The sequence below is a fragment of the Neoarius graeffei genome, chromosome 17 (genome assembly GCF_027579695.1).
Source record: "Neoarius graeffei isolate fNeoGra1 chromosome 17, fNeoGra1.pri, whole genome shotgun sequence".
Taxonomy (NCBI): domain Eukaryota; kingdom Metazoa; phylum Chordata; class Actinopteri; order Siluriformes; family Ariidae; genus Neoarius; species Neoarius graeffei.
Window position 1 is genome coordinate 43,084,380 of NC_083585.1, and position 14,021 is coordinate 43,098,400.

General features: G+C 38.5%; 1 long non-coding RNA gene across 1 annotated transcript; it reads right to left on the reverse strand.

Moving 5' to 3' along the window:
* Positions 1 to 3,702: 3,702 nt before the first annotated feature.
* On the reverse strand, positions 3,703 to 12,123 carry LOC132864737 (uncharacterized). The gene is made up of 4 exons (XR_009650244.1): positions 10,782 to 12,123; positions 10,277 to 10,348; positions 5,997 to 6,039; positions 3,703 to 4,210 (listed from the first exon to the last, which is right to left on the reverse strand). It is a non-coding gene; the product is annotated as an uncharacterized LOC132864737 (long non-coding RNA).
* Between the last annotated feature and the right edge of the window lie 1,898 nt (positions 12,124 to 14,021).

Consider the following 14,021-nt stretch of genomic DNA (forward strand, 5'->3'; position numbering starts at 1 on the left):
CGTCTTTTATGGCTTTGAGTAACTTTGCTAAGATTCGACGATTTCTGGATCAAGACCAAGCTGAAAAGTTGGTCCATGCTTTTGTCACTTCTAGAGTGGACCACTGTAACAGCCTGTTGTATGGCTTACCTGCTTACGAGATCAACAAGCTTCAACGGGTTCTGAATGCTGCTGCCAGAGTTGTCGCAAGACCAAAGCCTGATGATAATATCCAAGATACTCTGAGGAGGTTACACTGGCTCCCAGTTCAAGATTGAATAACCTACAAGATCCTGTTACTGACGTATAAAGTACATAATGGCCTTGCACCTCAATACCTAACTTGTCTCTTGAACGATTACTCTACAACTCGATGTCTGAGGTCCACTACGAAGAATCTCTTGGCTGTTCCGTGCACATACACAAAAACTTATGGAGATCGTGCTTTCTCTGTAGTAGCACCGAAGCTCTGGAACGCTCTCCCTGCTGAGCTTAACGACCCTCCTTCAATGGATAGTTTTAAATCTAAGTTAAAGACATTTTTGTTTAAGTGATTAACTACCATGATTATTTTTTTTTATTAGCTACTAGTATCATTTTATTATCTTTTTCTTCCTGCCGTAAATGGTTATTTTTTTGGGGTGGGGGGATAATTCTTTATATTTATCACTTTTTTAAAGTATTTTTCATGATTTTTACTGTAAAAAGCATTGAGATTTCTATGTGAATATGCGTTTTTAAGAAATTAATTATTATTATTTTTCTGATGGTTTATGCTGAAGAATTATGAGGTAGTCCTCCTTCTTCATTATTCCATCCACTTTGTGCAATGAACCAGTTCCACTCGCAGTAAAACAGCCCCAGAGCACGATGATCCTACCACCAGCTGGTACAGTACAATGTTCCTTTGTACATGGTGGTCATTGTGGCCAAACAACTCAATCTTTGTTTCATCTGACCATACAGCTACCCTCCAGAAGGCTTTTTCTTTGTCCATGTGGTCAGCTTCAAACTTTAGTTAAGCTTGAAGGTGTCAATTTTGGAGCAGGGGGTAATTTCTTGGATAGCAGCTTCTTAGTCCATGGTGATCTGAACTGTAGACAGTGATCCATCAGCTTCCAGTTCATGGCAGGGCTGTGCCATGGTGGTTCCCAGGTTGTTCCTGACCATCCAAGCCTTTTCAAAAATTTTAATAATCATACAAACTGAGAAATATCAGTATTTTCCTTTCAGCTGAGGGTGACAGTTTGGATTTTCTTGAAGCAAAGTGGTTTGGCAAAGTGACTACACCTCACAATAACTTGCATACAATTGTTTGAACTGATCTTGGAATTTGCAGTTGTTTATAAATGGCTCCAAGAGACATTCCGGAGTTGTGTATATCTTTCTCAGATCTGCACTGAGCTCCTTGGACTTTCCCATTTTACTGTGTGTTGGTCAATCCAATGAGTGCTGTAAACAAACCCTTTTTACGAAGGTACAGAGAAGCTACCAGCTGAAGTCAATCATGATCACTAACAGGAAGTTAAGAGACCTCGGCCTTGGCAAAATAAGAGGAAGTTTCAGCACCTCTGAATTAATAATCTAAGTGAGCGTATGTAAATTTTTGACCCTGTATGTATAATTTTGATCCTCTGTTGATTTCAGAAGGCCCAAAGAAAATTAAAACTTGTACCCCAAATTCTAGTGTTTTTTTTTTTTTATTAAAGATGTATGCTGTACATTCATTCTCATCTCATTCTCATTATCTCTAGCCACTTTATCCTTCTACAGGGTCGCAGGCAAGCTGGAGCCTATCCCAGCTGACTACAGGCGAAAGGCGGGGTACACCCTGGACAAGTCGCCAGGTCATCACAGGGCTGACACATAGACACAGACAACCATTCACACTCACACCTACGGTCAATTTAGAGTCACCAGTTAACCTAACCTGCATGTCTTTGGACTGTGGGGGAAACCGGAGCACCCGGAGGAAACCCACGCGGACAACATGCAAACTCCGCACAGAAAGGCCCTCGCCGGCCCCAGGGCTCGAACCCAGGACCTTCTTGCTGTGAGGCGACAGCGCTAACCACTACACCACCATGCCGCCCTACATTCATTCTGACTCAGAAAAAGAACAGTTCAAAGAAATGACTGAAAGCCCAAATATTGCCATGACATTCATATCCAAGATGACATTCATGTCACTGTATGTAAACTTCTGACCACAACTGTATATTAATAAACTAAATAAAGTTGACGAGACAAAACATGAAATATCTTGGGTTCATACTGTCTGCAATGAAATGCAAGTCAAGGTAAATTTAGAAATCACTGCTTTCTTTTTTTATTTGCATGTTCCATACCGTCCCAACTTTTTCTGGTTAAGGGTTGTAGCAAAACACATGTAGCACTGTCACAAATGCACAGTACAATGTTGCACATGTATGTTGCAAATCAGGCAAGGGATGCAGATTGTGTAACCACAGATATGTATGCACTGTATCTTAATTAATGTATCTTTATTACCCTGGTAACTTGCTTTGAATTACATTAATTAACCATCTCTTTGAATGTCAATTTAATAACACTTAGACACTACCGAGCATTTTTTTTATTACAGCTTCAGGGTCCCTGGTTTAATCCTGAGTTCAGATTACTGTCTAGGTGGAATTTAGTATGTTTTCTTCATGTCTTTATACTGTACATTTCATTGTTTATTAAGGACTTACACTCTGTTATTTCCTTCATAGTAGACACCAATAGCCCTCGAACACATGACACACCAGGCCTTGTCTCTTTCTCTGTAAATGTAATTTTAATAGCACTTAGACACAACTATACATTTTATTTACTTATTTACTAACCCCATTTCCAGAAAAGTTGTGATATTTTCCAAAATGTAGCAAAAACAAAAATCGGTGATTTGTTAATTTATGTGAACCTTTATTTAACTGACAAAAGTACAAAAAAATTTTTCAATCATTTTACTGACCAAATTAATTGCATTTTGTAAATATAAAATACACAAACTGCTGAAAAAGTTAACGCTGACACCTTTCTGTTTTAGTCAGCATTAACTTCAGCAGTTTGTGCTACAGTAGCTCTTCTGTGGGATTAGATTATATGGGCTAGCCTTTGTGTCCCATGTGAATCAGCGAGCCCTTGACGCCCATGACCCTGTCGCCGGTTCACTGGTTGTCCTTCCTTGGACCACTTTTGGTAGGTGCTAACCACTGCATTCCGGGAACACCCCACAAGATGTGCCATTTTGAAGATGCTCAGACCCAGTCATCTCACCATCACAGTTTGGCCCTGTCAAAATCACTCAGATCCTTATGCTTACTCATTTTTCCTGCTTCCAACACATCAACTACAAGAATTGACTGTTCTCTTGCTGTGTAATATATCCCACTCCTTGACAGGTGCCATTGTAATGAGATAATTAATGTAATTCACTTCACCTGTCAGTGGCCATAATGTTATGGCTGATCTGTGTGTGTGTGTGTGTGTGTGTGTGTAATTTGAACACAATGATTTCAGAACTTCTAGTAGGAACCTGTTTGCGTCATTGTGTAGTAGTGTTGAAAAACTCATGCTTGACAGTGCCTTTTCAAAAATTTTAATAATCATACAAACTGAGAAATATCAGTATATATTAAAACCAAATAAAAGATCACAGTCAATAGATTGAATATTTTTTTTACACTTTACTGGTGACAGCCAAAAAAAAAAACACAAAGAAGCTGCAATATTATTTGTATTATTAGTACAGTTACTAATCAACTGAACAGAATGTAATCATTCATACAAAACTGTTTTGCAAAGCGAGTCTTTCTTTAACAAATTTAAATCACAAGCATTTTTGTAAGTTCATTATCCTCATTTAAAGATAGGGCAGGTTCAGTGGTAAAGATATTTCTATTTACATTTATAAAATCAGTTGATGTTTAGATGGGTTTCTTTATGGAATCAGTGCGTAGGTATGTACATTGATTAATCATTAGTCAGTAAAAGGAACTAAAACTCTAACTTATGAAGCGTAAAGATAACTTTTGATAGAGGAGCTGATGTTCAGTGGAAACTTATAATATGCAAAATATTTTTTTCATTGCTACATGTCAAGTGAAGTAAAATCAGTTTATTAGTATAGCGCTCTTAACAACAGACATGATAGCCTGTTTTTCTGTCATCAGATATTCCCATACACATTGAGGTCACCCACGTTGGTGTAATCATCATCATAGTCCTGTAGAGAAAAGAGAACAATCCAATATCTGAAATGTGCTATTATAATAACAACTACTTCAAAATCAACTTCTAACCATCCATTATCTACGACCCCCATTCCAAAAAAGTTGGGACAGTGGGTAACACATAAATAAAAACAGAATGTGAAGATTTGCAAATCATGGAAACCCCATATTTCATTGAAAATAGTACAAAGACAACATATCAAATGTTGAAACTGAGAAATTTTATTGTTTTTTGAAAAATATATGCTCATTTTGAATTTGATGTCAGCAACACATTTCAGAAAAGTTGGAACAGGGTCAACAAAAGACTGAAAAACTTGTGTCATGTTAAAAAAAAACCTAATTGGGTTAATTGGCAACAGGTCAGTAACATGATTGGGTATAAAAAAAAAGCATCCCAGAGAGGCACAGTCTCTCAGAAGTAAAGATGGGGAGGGGATCACTGCTCTGTGAAAGACTATGTGGGCAAACAGTGCAATAATTTAAGAATAACGTTCCTCAATGTAAAATTGCAAAGAATTTGGGGATCACATCATCTATGGTACATAATATCATTAAAAGATTCAGAGAATCTGGAAAAATCTCTGTATGTAAGAGACAAGACTGAAAACTGACATTGGATGCCTGTGATCTTCAGGCCCTCAGGAGACACGGCATTAAAAGCAGACACATGTCTGTAGTGGAAATCACTGTATGGGCTCAGGAACACTTCAGAAAATGATCGTCTGTGAAAGCATTACTGCATCCACAAACACAAGTTAAAACCAGATATAAACAATATCCAGAAACACCGGCACCTTCTCTGGGCCTGAGCTCTTTTATGATGGACTGAGGCGAAGTGGAAAATTGTCCCGAGGTCTGACGAATCAAAAGTATAAATTCTTTTTAGAAATCACTGACACCACGTCCTCCAGGCTAAAGAGGAGAGGGACCATCCGGCTTGTTATCAGTGCACAGTTCAAAAGCCAGCATCTGTGATGGTATGAGGGTGCATTAGTGCACATGTCATGGGTAGCTTGTACATCTGGGAAGGCATCATTAATGCTGAACGATATATACACGTTTCAGAGCAATATGCTGCCATCCAGACAAAATCTTTTTCAGGGAAGGCCCTCCTTCTTTCAGCAAGACAATGCCAAACCACTTTCTGCACATATTAAAACTGCGTGGTTCCGTAGTAAAAGAGTCTGGGTGCTAAACTGGCCTGCCTGCAGTCCAGACCTGACTCCCATTTAAAATATTTGGTGCATTATGAAGCACAAAATACAAGAAAGGAGACCCCGAACTGTTGAGGAACTGAAATTGTATGTCAGGCAAAAATAGGACAGCATTTCTCTTTCAAAACTACAGCAATTGGTCTTTTCAGTTCTCAAATGTTTACAGAGTGTTGTTAAAAGTAGAGGTGATGCAACACAGTGGTAAACATGCCCCTATCTCAACCTTTTTGAAACATGTTGCTGACATCAAATTCAAAATGAGCATATATTTTTCAAAAAACAATAAAATTTCTTAGTTTCAACATTTGATACGTTGTCTTTGTACTATTTTCAGTGAAATAGGGTTTCCATGATTTGCAAATTATATCGCATTCTGTTTTTATTTACAGTTTACACAGCGTCCCAACTTTTTTGGAATTGGGGTTGTATTTAATAAATCTCTTCTCATGATAAAACATGACATTAGGCAAGCTATAAAATTAACACCGTAATGAAGGGACAGTGATCATTTAAATTGACAAATATAAATATAAAGTGGAAATATGTGATGAGAATTACTTACAGCTGAACGTCCACCACCAGAATTGTTGAAGACTTTTTTTTCACTAATATATAGTGAAAAAGAAGAAATGGGATTTAATTTTATTTTATTTTCCCCTCAGAAAAAAAGCACATTGTTATTTCTTGTGTGACAAATTTTACTTTTATTTAATTAATTATCAAAATTAATGCATTAATCAATTAACACGACTAATAAGTATTGAGTTACTCCCAGTCAAATGTATCATATAGAGTAGTATATAAAGTATTCAAAACACAATTAAATTCTTATACTACAATAGCATGCTCCTACAGACAACATAACATGCAAAAACAAGAGAATAGCTGCATATATGAGAAGGAGGCACTGTATATAGCATGTTACATGCATAATAAGTAAGGACAAAAAACAGTACTGATAGTTGAGGCCACAGAAGGAAATGGAAAAGGAATAAATAGTGTAAATAGATGGCTTATGTTGGTATATCAGGGGTGGACAAAAACTGAAAAGTGGTAGCTAACATGTAATGAATAACACATGATGAGCCACACTGTTATATGAAAACATTTCACTCTGAGATGGCGTGATAAGGCACTATGCAAAATGGAGGGCTGTTATCACCCCAGTGTGGGTTATCTTCCTGTAACCGCATGCCCTAAAGTCTTTTATTCTGCTTCTACCACAGAAAATTTCCAGTGATTAATTTTTTTTTCATTTATTAGTGAACAACACATTGTACTTTTTAACTATTTATAGTTACATTTAAAGTTATGGAATATCTGGGTGACAATGTAATTCCTGTAACAGCTTGCATTATAAGAGTTATACAGAGTCATTCAGTCACAACTGTTTATAGTCACTCATAGTCATTCCTATTCTCTAAGAATAGAATTCTCTTTAAAGTCCATCTTATCAAGACACCAGAAGGCAAAAACTCCAAATAAATTGTGCATAAATGTTTCTTAACAGAAAATGTAACCAGAAACAAATATTGGTGTGGGGTTTTTTTTTTCGTTAACATGTTTTTATCTAGGGGCGGCACGGTGGTGTAGTGGTTAGCGCTGTCGCCTCACAGCAAGAAGGTCCGGGTTCGAGCCCCGTGGCCGGCGAGGGCCTTTCTGTGTGGAGTTTGCATGTTGTCCGCGTGGGTTTCCTCCGGGTGCTCCGGTTTCCCCCACAGTCCAAAGACATGCAGGTTAGGTTAACTGGTGACTCTAAATTAACCGTAGGTGTGAGTGTGAATGGTTGTCTCTGTCTATGTGTCAGCCCTGTGATGACCTGGCGACTTGTCCAGGGTGTACCCCGCCTTTCGCCCGTAGTCAGCTGGGATAGGCTCCAGCTTGCCTGCGACCCTGTAGAACAGGATAAAGCGGCTAGAGATAATGAGATGAGATGTTTTTATCTGTTTATTCTTAGTCACAGATTATGTAGCGTGTCCAACATACAAGTCCCTTTGTATGAGGTGTTAATATAGAAATGATAACATATTAGAACCAGGGCATTAATATAACCCCATTGTTTACTTGTATTACATTCAGAACTACTGCCAGGTCTGTGCTATTATAGAAAATGAATATACACATTTTGAATATGGTACAAAATGAAATAAAGTATGCTGAGGTAGTTGGCCAGTTAGATGCACAAGTTTGATTATACACTTTTAACAAACTTTTTAATGTAGAACATTGCATTTGCACCCTTGACTATTTTCTCTCATTATCTTTATTTTCAAAGGAGAATTGTCTGTCTGCTTTGCACTAGATTTATTTGGTTTCCACATACCTGATTCTGAAAAAAAAAACCAACAACAACAACTCATCTGTAATGTACATGCTAATTAATTCATCTACTAAATATCTACAGTACCAGTAAAAACACTGGACACACCTTCTAATTCACTGACCTTCTAATAACTTCTGTTTTTTCTTTATTTTTATTAATTAAAAGTCAGTTCATGTCTTCAAGTAATAATGGATGTCATTTCTCTTTACTTAGTTGAGCAGTTCTTGACATAATATGGATTAGCTGTGGAATAGGGCTTTTTACTGTATTTTTATAATTTACTATTTACTGTTTGATCTCAAACACATTAAGAAGGCAAGAAATTGCACTAATTAACGTTTGACGAGGCACGCCTGTTAATTGAAAAGCATTCCAGGTGACTACCTCATGAAGCTTGTTAAGATAATGCCAATAGTGTGCAAAGTGTCATCAAGGTAAATGCTGGCTACACTGAAGAATCTAAAATATGAAATATATTTTGTTTTTTAAACACTTTTTTGTTTACCACATGATTTCATATACGTTCCATATGTTATTTCATAGTTTTGATGTCTTCAGTATTGTTCTACAACATAGAAAATAGTCACAATACAGAAAAACCTATGAATGAGGAGGGGTGCACAAACTTTTGACTGGTACTGTACATCTGCCAGATAGGACCTTTGCTGAGGAGTATAGTACTGGACAGTGGGATTGTGAACAAGAACCAAATGCTATAGTTACATCATTGAGCTGCATCACATCACCACTTCAACATATACACTAAATTAAACTTTCATTTGGTTTGGTTTTGTAAAAGTCAAAAAGGAGGAGGTTTTATTATTATTATTATCCATCCATCCATCCATCCATCCATTATCTGTAGCTGCTTATCCTGTTCTACAGGCAAGCTGGAGCCTATCCCAGCTGACTATAGGCGAGAGGCGGGGCACACCCTGGACAAGTCGCCAGGTCATCACAGGGCTGACACACAGAGACAAACAACCATTCACACTTACATTCACACCTACGGTCAATTTAGAGCCACCAATTAACCTAACCTGCATGTCTTTGGATTGTGGGGGAAACCGGAGCACCCGGAGGAAACCCACGCAGACACGGGGAGAACATGCAAACTCCACACAGAAAGGCCCTTGCCGGCCACTGGGCTCGAACCCAGGACCTTCTTACTGTGAGGTGACAGTGCTAACCACTACACCACTGTGCCACCCTTATTATCTCATCTCATCTCATCTCATTATCTCTAGCCGCTTTATCCTGTTCTACAGGGTCGCAGGCAAGCTGGAGCCTATCCCAGCTGACTATGGGCGAAAGGCAGGGTACACCCTGTACAAGTCGCCAGGTCATCACAGGGCTGACACATAGACACAGACAACCATTCACACTCACATTCACACCTACGGTCAATTAAGAGTCACCAGTTAACCTAACCTGCATGTCTTTGGATTGTGGGGGAAACCGGAGTACCCGGAGGAAACCCACGCAGACATGGGGAGAACATGCAAACTCCACACAGAAAGGCCCTCGCCGGCCACTGGGCTCGAACCCAGGACCTTCTTACTGTGAGGTGACAGTGCTAACCACTACACCACTGTGCCGCCCTTATTATCTCATCTCATCTCATTATCTCTAGCCACTTTGTCCTTCTACAGGGTCGCAGGCAAGCTGGAGCCTATCCCAGCTGACTATGGGCGAAAGGCAGGGTACACCCTGGACAAGTCGCCAGGTCATCACAGGGCTGACATATAGACACAGACAACCATTCACACTCACATTCACACCTACGGTCAATTTAGAGTCACCAGTTAACCTAACCTGCATGTCTTTGGACTGTGGGGGAAACCCATGCGGACATGGGGAGAACATGCAAACTCCGCACAGAAAGGCCCTTGCTGGCCACGGGGCTCGAACCTGGACCTTCTTGCTGTGAGGCAACAGCACTAACCACTACACCACCGTGCCGCCCCTATTATTCACATCACATCACATTATCTCTAGCCGCTTTATCCTTCTACAGGGTCGCAGGCAAGCTGGAGCCTATCCCAGCTGACTACGGGCGAAAGGCGGGGTACACCCTGGACAAGTCGCCAGGTCATCACAGGGCTGACACATAGACACAGACAACCATTCACACTCACATTCACACCTACGGTCAATTTAGAGTCACCAGTTAACCTAACCTGCATGTCTTTGGACTGTGGGGGAAACCGGAGCACCCGGAGGAAACCCACGCGGACACGGGGAGAACATGCAAACTCCGCACAGAAAGGCCCTCGCCGGCCCCGGGGCTCGAACCCAGGACCTTCTTGCTGTGAGGCGACAGCGCTAACCACTACACCACCGTGCCGCGCCCCTATTATTATTATTATTATTATTAATTTGTTTGTTTTAGCCTTCTTGTTGTATTGGTCCACCCCTGGTATATACATGGATGAGGCCACAGTGTAAGACATAAGGTGTGAAGTAATAGTATATTAAGGAATAGTACAGTGTTATACAATGCATACAAAGTACTCTACCTCTTTGGAGATGGAAAGCGAGGTTTTGAGAATCCTGCTGTTCCGGACACAGAACTTACACAGTTGTTTGGCCTTTAAACATAGACGTTAAGGTTATTAGGTTCTCATCTGTATCATTTAACCAACAGAGCTTTTAAGACTCAAGTTTTATATGCAACATTTTTACAGCTGCTGAATAGTAATAATATCACACAAGTAATATAATATAAACAGTAAATATGCTCAAACTGTACAGAGCAAATTCATAGAACATATTTAAACATATTAAAGTCAAAATATTTCAATTCTTCAATTACTTTATTTAGCCTATGCGAAGCTGATTATTTCTGCCTCCTTTAGCAATATCTTTTGTTTCGGTGAGGCCAGTGACGCAAACTCAAATTTAAGCTGTGGTTATGTCTACTTGATTTGTTTTATTAGTCATTTGTAGAGGAGTTTAGCTCTAGGTCATTCAACACATTTTTTTTTTTTAAATCTAATAATGATGCATAATAAAGATGCTTACTTAGTGCCGACACTCCTTTCAGGCGCTTGCCTTCTTCCATAGCTCCTATGAAGCAGTAAAGGATAAATAGTCAGGTTTGGGTAAAAACCAAAAAAAAAAAAAAACACCTTTCGTCTATAAGCAGTATTATTCCTTCCTGTTGTCTTTGGTTTAGCTTTTTATTTTGTTTAATTTAACAAACTAACAATTCCAGCTTTCCCGTCCCTTAAAGAGGTGGCACATGGCCTTGCATGCATACTTAATCAGAATAAGATTTATTTGGTTTTCAGAAGCAGGCGTCATAATTATGTACTGAAAGATATCCTCAGAGAAGCTTCAATCCTCTTTGTATAATAGCTGGCAAAAGTCACTGTGGTTTAAAAGCTTTTATTTTCCCCTGATATTTGCTGTCTTTAATCATTCTATGAATTTCTATATTTATTCTATTGAGTCAAATATTCATTTCAATAAGTGATGAATGGAACTGTGCAGAGCTATATTTGCTTTTTTTCCTGTAGTAAAGGAGGAACAGAAAAAAGGAAGAGAAAACGTCCATAAAAAAGCTACTAAAAAGTCACTGGTGTTGTTTCACAGTTCTACGAATCGTCTTTGTCACCTTGTGACTGACTGTATGATTATCAGTCTGCTAATCTGTCAATAGTTTGTACTGTCCTGTTTTGGTATATTGCTGCCTGCCACTCACTTAAGATACGAATAAGAAATAAAATACAACAGGACATAAAGTTGTAAGAAATGAATTATTGACAGGGAAGTGTGATGCAGACCGATCACACTGTTACTGTTTCCATTTAACAGTTCATCCCAAACTGTAGTATTCTTCTTATACGACAAGGATTTGCCAATGATTACAATTTTTAATTTATTAAGAATGATACATCACACTTTGTAATTGTTTATAGTTACTGAGAAACCTCTGTAAGGGTTAATATAATTTTTGCTCCTTACAATTCTATTGAGACCTGACTCTGAAAGGTCTCTTCTCTCATCCAGCCACTGACTGCATGCTATTTATCAAATCAACTGGCTTAGTTTAGCATCCAATGACTTTTCATCAATGTAGGAAAAATTATATCAGAAATCATGCTAATCAGGTATGTGCTCTGACCTTCTCATGCTACACAATGTAGTTAAAGCTACTTTTATCTGTGTACATCTGGAGATGGATAAGCCACTGGACTGCAGTGTGGAATATGAGGTTGAGCACCCCTGGCTCAACTCAGTAAAATGCTTCAATATGATGGACTAAGCAGTGACTTGTACAAGAAAGAAGAAACTCCATCTACTTTATGTTTTGCTAATGCTGGGTTTCACTATCAATGATTCCATAAATACAAACATAAACATAAATTTGCGAGGCAGAAAGTCAAATCCTCATTAATGGTAAATATTGGGTATTTACAGGATATTTTACTTCACTGCAAAAAATTGAAAACCGAATTTGAGGAGAAAGTTCCTTAATACTAGTGAAATTATCTTGCTGCATGGACAGATATTTTTACTTGATAAGACATCTTCGAATAAGTTGGTTGCAATCTAGAACTAGGTTTAATAATCTCAGAATTGGTGTATTGTATTCTTCTAATAGGAAATGCGAGATCATTTCAACTACCGTATTTATCCTTATAGAAGCACCCTCCCTATTTGATGCGCCTCCACGATTTTCAGAGCTAGAACAGTATTTACCAACCATTTTCTTCATTTAACAAACTTTAAATCCAACAAACCACAACAGAGACGTTCAATTTCACCGCTGATTTTTTTTTTTTTACCGGAAATCGCGTTAGTAAACATGGACAGTATAAAATACGGACATTCACTCTGCTGCGGATATCAATACGGGTGGAGACGTACCTTTTGTTTGCACCACTCTTGTACACGTTTACGGTGAACATTAAATGTTTTTGCAGCTAAGTGTTTGCCTTTCTGCTCTGCCAGTTCTACAACCTTTAACTTAAAACTAGCGGTGAAGGATCGTTTTGAGGACGACATTTTGTTTTGTGAGCTCATAAACATCGACGATGACATGAATTGTGACGTCACTACAAATAGTTTACTTACCAATGTTATCCTTATAAGTGAGCTGGAGATTGTTTAATTGACTTTTTGGACATATAACTGTATTTTCATGTGTTTCAAAATAAATGTTTTAAATTCCGATGATTTTGTCATGTTCGATTTTTGTCATTTAAGGGTCGAAATTGACGCTCCCCCTTCATGTTTTGCATCGTGGCTGGGCGCGTTTATTAGGATAAATACGGTATTTAAGATATTTTCACTTGCTAAGATATCATTTTTACATAGTGTTCACCAAAATGGTGTAATTGCTTTAAAAGGAAAATCATCTTCTAATTGTTTTAGATAAGTAATCAATGTTCATTTCTGCATGAAAACAATATTATAATAATGTCATTGATTTAAACTATTCACTTTTTAATACTCGTTGTTAAATACTTACACTTAAGAATACCTAAATGGAGCAACTTTTGTACTCTGACTGGAGTAGATTTGTGGCCGGATATTTCCACTTTTAATGAGGCATGATTATTTTATTTATTTAGCTTTTGCCATAGGAAGATCTATATATATATATATATCTATATATATATATATGTACATACATCATGGCATGGGAAACCACAACAGCTTGCGCCAATTACAGTGGCCCCATTGTACCGAATCTGCATGTCTTTAAACTGTGGGGAAAACCGGAGCACCCGGAGGAAACCCACGCGGACAACATGCAAACTCCAACAGAAAGGCCCCTGTCGGCCATGAGGTTCGAACCCGGAACCTTCTTGCTGTGAGGCGACAGTGCTAACCACTACAACACCATGCCGCCTTACAGATTACGGCACATTATCTGTACTTTCACAGGTATCATTTTCAGACCTTATCCTCTGTCCTTTCCCATGTCGGAAAATTTACAAAAGCACTGACACTGGGGGATCTGCTGTAAATGTTAAATAAACATGTATACTTACAGCTGGAACTATCATCATAATTATACTGTTATAGAAAATTCACGAACATCATCTGATGAATCAGATTTGAGAAATCAGCAGTATGAGGTGTGTGTGTGTACGTACTACTGGGGACCAAGTGTCCCCACAAGGATAGTAAAATCTGACTATTTCAACCTTGTGGGGACATTTGGATGGTCCCCATAAGGAAACTGCTGTTGTACTTTTTTTTTTTTTTAAACAAAAAATTAATTAGGGCGGCACGGTGGTGTAGTGGTTA